We start from the raw sequence: 9,139 nt of genomic DNA on the forward strand, positions 1-9,139 counted from the left end.
TAGAACTATCTTGAAATCGTAAGAGCTTATCCTTTTCTTCTAGTTTACCTTTCAAGATATTTACCTCAACCTGATGTTGTTCTTCCTTTTTCAGATACTGCTTCCTTAGGTCTTCTTCAACTTTTCTCCCTTCTTCCACTTGTCGCTTTAGTTTGATCACTTCATGTTCTTGATCTTCAAGATCTTCTTTTAGAGAGAGGATCTTTGATTCAAGTCTCTGAATAGTTGTGCTCTGATCTTTTGCTATATCCTGCAATCTCTCCCTTACCCTGGTTTCTGTTTCCAATAGTTCTTTTAACTTGGCAGTTTCTTCAGTTTCTGCATTCATCTCTTCATGTGCCATGAGACTTTTAATATCCTCGCTATTATTGGATGAAGCATTCTTCTTCTTGTGCGCCATGAGACTTCTAATATCTTCACTATCATTTAATGAACTTTTAATATGGGAATAATAGCTTCTACCATCTTCTTCATATATCCTTTCTTTGTTATGAGGACATCTAGCAGCATAGTGACCAACTCTACCACATAGAAAACATTTGAAAGGTAGCTTATCTTTGAACCGTCCAGTTCCCCGTTCAAGATTCTTGACAAAATTTACCTCATCTTCTTCCTCTGATACTTCGAATGCGGCCTCTGGTGGTACCTCTTGTCGCATTTCAAAAGCAGTTAAGATCCCGTGAAGCTGTGACATGGTAATTTTCCGCACATTCTCCTTTTCTTCTATGGCAGATACTTTAGAATCAAATTTAGTAGACAGAGATCTCAAAACCTTTTGAACTAAGACAACTTCCTCAAATTCTTCACCCAGATCCCTCATACAATTCACAATCTCATCCATACGCAGGAAATAATTAGCTACGCTTTCATTACTTCGCATCTTAAGAGTTTCATACCAGATTCTGAGAGTTTGAAGCTTCGCTATTTTTACCTGATCATCTCCTTCGTAGCTTGTAACGATTTTGTCCCATATTTCCTTAGCTGATTTGAGATGCATGATCTTCATAAATTCTGATTGAGTCAAAGTACTCAATAGGACATTAACTACTTTGGCATTGAGCTCATATTGCTTTTTCTCTGCTGGATCTGTAGGAGTTGCTGATGGGAATTTGTATCCTCCTTCTACGAGTCCCCAAACTTCTGCTCCAAGAGACTGTAGATATGCAGTGGTTCTTATCTTCCAGTGAGTAAAATTGTTCCCGTCAAAGACTGGTGGCCTGATGTGTGCCTCTCTTTCTGGATTAGCCATTTTGATGGATCTTTTCCTTCAAGCGATCAAGCTTCCTCTGAAGGACCTGCTTTGATACCAATTTTTGGAAATAATACTGAGAGGGGGGGTGAATCAGTATTATCAGATCAATAAAACCTTTTCAATTTCATACTCAGAAACATATACGCGACTTCAGTTAAGTGAATCCACGTGTACACGCGACTGTGTCTAAAGAAACTAGCGTATATGCAGATATCTTATGATTCAGTTAATCTTATCTTCAGTAAATGCATCAGAACATTATTAAGCAATTTAACAGTAAACAGGTGCAGTATCACAGAACAGAACATCACACAAGAGCCACACACATGAACACCATGATATAAGGTGGAAACCCAATGTGGGTGAAAACCACCTGCTGCAATTCGTCTCTTTCTTCTTTAATGAGAAACTTCTTTTACAATATACTGGTGCAGTCCTTTACTAGTATGCAGGCTACAACCTGCAGAGGGCTACAACCCTCTCTTTCGTTTTCCAACTACTTCTGGAAGGGAGCTACAACCCCCTCAGCTCTTGTACTAGCTGATCCATTTACTAGTACGTAGGTGCTGACCCTACAACCTTCAGGGACCACGTTTCATCAATTTTCAGACTGGATCCAAGAGTACAAAGAAAACATTACCGCAATACAATCATCAACTTATACTTGCATCATAATTCATTAAACAACTCAATACCGAATCACTGAAACCCTGTCATCAAGAACACAGAACCCAAACCAGAATCTAGAACTCTGCAACAACCACCAGAATCAGCAACAACCTGAAATATCAACCCTTATCATGCACACGCTACTTCACTGTACCAAAACCGCGTGTATACGCGCTTTCTCCAAAGGCAACCCGCGTGCAGATCTAGAAATGATTACTTCTGCCTTTGCTGTCAGATCCGACCCTTGTCAAGCGTCCCGAACAGATAACCAGTAATACCAGATCCTCTCACTGCGTCAGACACCCACACACTTTCTCTTTGCCTAGTGATCTTCTCCTTATATAGCCTTAGGCCTTGTTCAATACCAAGAGCCAAAACCATAGAAACACAATACCATCAACTTCAAAACTAGGGATCGACACGCCCGTCGAGACACAATGGTCCGAAACCATAGGCACAACTTCCAAGGACTAACCGCCATGGACCAAAGGTACTTTTCCACATACACGCGCTTTTTCTAAAGCCAACCTGCGTGTACACACGACTTGGGCTTAACAAACCTGCGTGTATGAACTTCCTTGGCAAGCTGTACTAGGATCTGTCTTCTGAGTAAGTTGCCATCACCTGTACCAACTTCTGAGCATCTGTACCAACCTCTGAGTGAGTTGCCATCAAGGACAACACTTGAATCATAATGCCAACAGAAGTGCTATCCCTCCTCTAGATTTTAATCTTTTTGGACCTGAGGGATTATTGCACAAAAAGATCGAGCGCTTGTTTTGTTCGGCTCGTTAAAACTATCGAAAACTCATCCCTTCTGTATTGTTTTATACTTTTTCGGACTTAAGGGATTAGATGACGAAAAAGGACTTTCGGAGTTGACTTTATGCACCTTTTCAGACTCTCTAAAAATGAAAAGGACCGAGTTATCCTTGTCGTTAGACTCGTTAAATGCATTAAATAGCGACAAACTTGTCTTTAGACGAGAACGAGTTTCACTATCGCTAGGCTCGTTAAAACATAGCGATGGGCTTGCCCGAAGGGCAAGTTATATAACAAGCATATGTTATCCTCCTCAAGCTTGACAAAAATAAAGAGGTACTGGTCAGCAATGACTGGGGAAAATTGGGAGAAACTCAAGAAAACTTTGATGGTAGCAAGTCGCTCTTGAACATGACACTTTTCCTCCGTACCACAGTCGGGTTGGGTTGTTTCATTCATCGGTCACATCACCATGGTCTCGCCATACCATCCATATTTGGGGTAATGCTACCGATCCATCGCATAAGTGTCGCCATATGTTCAAGAGTAGTCGTTCAGAGAAGTCAACCGTGTCCCATCCACTGCCATACATTATCCTTCATCCTTTCATGACCGCCACCCTGAATCATATGTCACCAGATCGTTTTCACCTCCATCAAAATCATTTGCCCTGTTCCGTGTCACTGATGTGGGATTCATTAAAGCCCTCCTTTGACGGATCGCTTCTTGTCGACATCAGCTCATTATCCAAGAAGTTGATCTAGGAACAACCCCTTCAGTACTTTGAAGCTTGCATGCCTCAATGGCAAGTTTCTCACTTCCGGCGATAGGTATACATCAATGACCTTCGACCGAAAGATTTTGCGTGGTGTTCAACGCCAAGTCCTTTATTCACACCACGTGAATTGTACTACAGTACCTTGAGGGTCATTATCATTATCGGTGACTCCTCTCGCGCTTGTTAACGGTTTACCTCATTGACCGGTAATCAAGCGATGTCTTTCCATGTTCGACTTCAGAAACATTTCTCACATGAATCGACTTGTACTTAGAGTGAAGATCGAACGAGTTTGAAGACCCCAGATCTAGTTTCATCCATCCGGGCTGCGATATATATTCAGGAAAGATAAAGACATTGACATGTACATCATTGCAGCAGATAATCATCCTACCCAAAGGATGATAATTTCATCAAAATTATCAGTCTACCATCAGACGATTGTCTATTCTATGTACAGAAAAATGAATTTATAAAGCTGAGCATGGGAATGCCCACCTCAGCTAGATCATGAAAGTAGTATGAAAAATAATGTATTGTATTGTATTGTATTACAGGTCTCCTCCCAGCAATGAATGAACTTCGGATCCTCCTGATAAATCATTTCACCCGATAAACGGCCTCATACTTTAGGGGGCAACTGTTATAGACATTTTTGTGCCTTACAGCATTGAGCATGAAATGTCCATAATCCAAGGGATCCAAAGTCCCTAAACATGTTGTTCCTACCCCTAGAGGAACAAGGCTAACAAACCACAGCAATTCACAGAAGTTCTCCACCAGAAACTGCTCAAAAACAAGTCAATTTAGGATCAATTCAGAGGCTCCACTAGCTGTCTGCGCTAAAATGAAAAGTCTGCACTGGCTACCTGCACTGCAACGTAGGTAGAAGCACTACCAGGGTGCGCTGAGCAGGAATTGACAAATGGAAAGTTCATTCAACAAGGTGTCAAGACCCTCGAAGTTTCCAGAATCTTCCTCAATGACACTTGCCTCAGTGAATTCGACTAGTGATGAGTAAGAGGTTCTCAATCTCCAAGTGGAAGCAAGAACCTCCAAGTGGAAGCAAGAACTGACAGAGGGAGAGGACACTAGTCAGATCTCAAGCTGACTCATCCTCTCTCCAAACATCTATATATGGATCTCTCCTCCATGAGATCTAGAGGCTGGAATTTTGTTATTGCAAAGAATTGCTATTGGTTTGAGACTGGAATTATTGGGTGCTTAATGCTTTGAAGGAAGGTGAAGATAGGAATTTCATTTGCTAGGAAGGAGATGCTGGATTGGAGCCCTCTGGGTTGTATCTCTTCCTGAACCTTGTTATTCATCAATAAAGCTATCTTGGTTTCTCCTATATGCTGATGTGTCTTTGATGTATGATTGCATTAGTATGTTTAGTTTATTTCTAATCCTGAACTAGTTATGAATATGAATCTATGTCTTTGTGTAGTGTTCTCTTCTTATGATCTTGCAGAAGTCTGTTGAAGCTGGGCGAGTGAGAAGGCAAGTAGCTGGGAACTCTCAAAGAGAAGAGAAACCGGATCAAGGGACAAACGGAAGACACCGGTTAGTCCGTCCATCTCTCTTCATTCTTAATTCATAAAGGAAGAATACTAGAATAGTTGTTTCTGTTTGTTGCTAAGGCACTGTCACACCTTAGGTGGATAGGATCGTCTTGCATAGGCATTTTTCCCCACAACAAAGTCTACTCCATATCATCCTCAACAAAATGGACAAGTGGAGTCCGCCAATAAATTCATTAAAGAAATTCTCACCAAAATTGTGCACTTGCATAGAAGAGACTGGGCAGAAAAGATTCTAGAAGCTTCATGGGTATACTATACCACATGGAGAAATACTATAGGACATACTCCTTATGAGCTTGTCTATGGAAAACAAGTCCTGTTTCCTATTGAGTTTCAAGTCAAAACTTTCAAGAAAACAGTCAAATTGGGCATTGATCTTTCAGAAGCACAAAAACAAAGAATGGAGCAACTAAATGAACTTGATGAGATAAGACAAGATGCAATCCAAAGAACTAATCTAGTTCAACAATAGAGATTTAGATGGCATGAAAAATATATCAAAAAGAGAAAATTCCAACTAGGAGATTGGGCAATACTGTTTGATTCAACGTTCAAATATTTCCAAGGGAAATTTCAAACACATTGGCTTGGGCCTTATGAGATTGAAACAGTCTCTGAAAATGGTCCAGTCAGAATCAAAACTATTGATGAAGAAAGGACCACTTTTCTTATGAATAGTCATCAACTGAGAATCTATCATAAGACATTGACCAAGGAAAAATTTATCAAAAAATTGCAAGATAATACTGATTTAATGTTGGTGAAGAAGGATTTTCCTTCTTCTCCAACTTGATCTCAAAAAATATTTTTCTTTCTAAATTGTTTATATATATATATATATATATATATATATATATACTTGAAAACCAACAATGGTTGGAATGCTTATACAGAAAACCTAAGTTGAAAATCAATTTTTGACACCTTAAATTTTCTTTACATCTTTTGTAAACCCGTTTTCTTTATGTACCACTCTTTTCTTTTTCAAAATAAAATAGCTACAGAATTATTGAGTTTCTGTAGCTTTAACAGATTTTTGCAGCCAATTTGACAGAGATTTCTGATGGAATAATTGAAAGAGTGATTGACTCCCTTCACTGAAAGGCACCTGAAGACAATACAAAGAACAACAACCAAAGGTTATAAGCAATAATTCAATGGTATGAAACTCTTTAATTTGATAATTGGGGTCAAACATTAATCGTATGAATTATATAGACATCATACTACCGGATTCAAAATCATCATTACTAAACATTGATAGTATCGTGTCAAATCAGATCTAATCCGCCATTCACTCCTCATCATTATACCTACACTCCAACCCACATCCCTATTTTTATGGATCCAATCATGCAAATCATGCTCATTCAGTCTCTCAATAGTTAGATTATATCACACTTCTTCATGTCCTTACCACTCACACTCTTATCATTCACACTCTCGTCCTCATTACTCTGAAACCCTCATACCCTATCAAACAAATAGTCTTGAGACAAAGCTTCTCAACCATGGGAGTTATAGTCAGAATAGAACCAACAGGAAGAAATTTTTTGAAAGGATATCCACAGACAAGGGAATTGTTGTAGAAAGCGCACTGGCTAGAATTTGTAGAGAAATTTGATGGATTCCACAAGGAAGTAACCAAGTCCTTCGCCAGAGCGTTTTATGGAGTGGAATTCAAGATAGGGGACATAAAATTCACAGTGACAGAATCGTTTGTTCTTGAAGCTACTAGAATGCCTCGAATTGGAGAAAAATGGTTTAAGAACAGAGGTATTGAGAGCGAAGAATGGAAAGTTTTTCTGAAGAACCCTAGCATGGACACCACCATTTTCAAGAAAGGCATCCCGAGCACAGCATTAAAATGTAAGTGGAGAAATTTTCTTCTGATAATTCAAAGATTTATTACTTACGAAGGGAGGTTTGGATGCATGTTTTTATATCGTATCCGGCTGTTGATAAATTTTATTGTGGATAATGAAATAAATCTTCCTTATTTCTTGCTTAATATTCTAAGAAAGATGTCAAGGAATGTCCAAAGGAAAATTCAATTTATAGAAAACACCATGTATCACCATGGTCTCATTAAAATCCTTGTTGAATTCCATCTTAAGAATGTGGGTGATAATTGGGAAATATTTTTGGTGAGGAACCATTTTAAAGAAGATAACCACGAACAACCAAGCAGTAGCAAGGTTAAGAGAGGAAGAAAACGAAAAACTGAAGGACCAATAGAACAAGTACAACAATAGTCATAGGAGCAGCCATATGATGACATTCCTCTTCCCAATTTTTTAGAGAATATGAACAAGAAGGATGTTAGAAGAAAGAAATCCATCCAAAAGATAGAGAGCACACCCAAAAAAAAAGAAACCTAAGACAGAAATAAATAAGGAAAAAATTCAAAAGCCTCCTGTGAGAATCTTAAGAAGAAGTACCAGACTCAATCAAACAACAAAAGAGAGGCCTACAAAAAGTATGGAGCATATCGACCTAGAAGCACAGGAATATTCAAGGGTTTCTCCAACAACTTTCATCACACCTCCTTAGAGTCCAGGCCAAAAAACACCTGAAATTGATCCTGTACAGTGGGAAATTTATGATTATATTGAGTCTCTAGAGAAAATAGATGCATGAAAAACATCATATTCAAATCAAGAAGAAGTCCAATTTAGTAAACCATAAGAACCTCCAGTAGTAAATGTTTTAAAACAAGAAATTTTCAAGTTGGAGACACTAAACAGGTACATTCAAAAGGAGAATAAAACCCTAAAGGCGTAGAGTGAAATCCAAGTGTCTAAGAGTGACAATATCCTTTTACACCTAAGTCTATGGTATAAGAATAACAAGAAGCTAAAACAGAAAAATAGAGCTCTACAAAGGCAAGTCATAAACTTGAAGTACAAGATTCTCATGAAAAAGCCAAGGATGGCAGTGGGTGGAAAGAAAGGGAAAAATATGAAGTTGGATGTACTTGAAGAAGTTTCAAAAGAAATGAAATAATTAAAAATGAGACATCAGTTTTGTGTTTTGCATGAGGACAGGCAAAGACCTCAGCATAGGGGGATGTAGAGTCTCATGAGGGTTTTATTTTTTACACCATTTCCATCCATTTTTCCTCTTTTCATAACTATTATCAACTCAAATAAATAGTAAAATTATATATTTTGACATGGAAAGGTACTCAGATGTCTTATTTTTCATATTTATTAATGTGCCTTGTTATTAAGTTAAATATTATAATAGCTACATAATTAATACGAATTTGCAGTTGTTTTATGATTCCGCAACTATCTTCATGGTTTATCGGATTCGAGTACGCCATCCAAGAAAAGAATTACATGGGCAGATAAGGATTGATCTCCTCATGGATCTCCTCCTATTCGCTCAAGCCAAATCATCAAGGGAATCGCTCAGTGGTGCAGTCAAGGAAGCAGGTCAACACGTGGATGAACATAGCAATGAGAGTTCAAATCAATCTCGACTCTCTGATTTTCTTTCCAAATAGAAAATCATCGAGAAGCGTTAAAATTTCCATTATCAGATTACCATTTAGATTAGGATTTATTTTAAGTTTTTAAGGCATGAAAAACTCAAAACTGTTGGGCGTGAATGCTATATATATATATATATATATATAAACATAAAACAAGACATGCAGACATATATGTAATTTGTAATTGACAGTTTGAAGTTCCATGACTCTGTTCCTTTTTAATTGAAGAAGTGTTCTTATGAATATCATACGCAATTAGCTGTTGAGATAAGAGTTATAAACTTGTTGTTTTGTGGAGGGCCCCTGCAGATAGTCGAGGTTCATTCATTTTCTTATTATCCAGTTCAGTTCATTTCATTATTTTTCTAGAATTGCATTATCGTAGTTTCATTTCTTCGTAATTATTTGTTTATAGTCTTCATTTGTTTTCTACCAATTTCAAATCATTTACAGTCTTTCTAAAATAGGGTTGTGTATATAAATTTCCTTCCTTTCATAAGTAATCATGCTTGTTTAGATCACATTCTTTCTGCTTTTGTTTTATTATCTAAATTAAGATTGATAATTGTGGTGTGTAGATATTAATCTAGATT

The sequence above is a fragment of the Pinus tabuliformis genome, chromosome 9, assembly GCF_031772625.1.
Source record: "Pinus tabuliformis cultivar Carrire ecotype Pingquan chromosome 9, CPIR1, whole genome shotgun sequence".
NCBI classification, from domain to species: Eukaryota; Viridiplantae; Streptophyta; class Pinopsida; order Pinales; family Pinaceae; genus Pinus; species Pinus tabuliformis.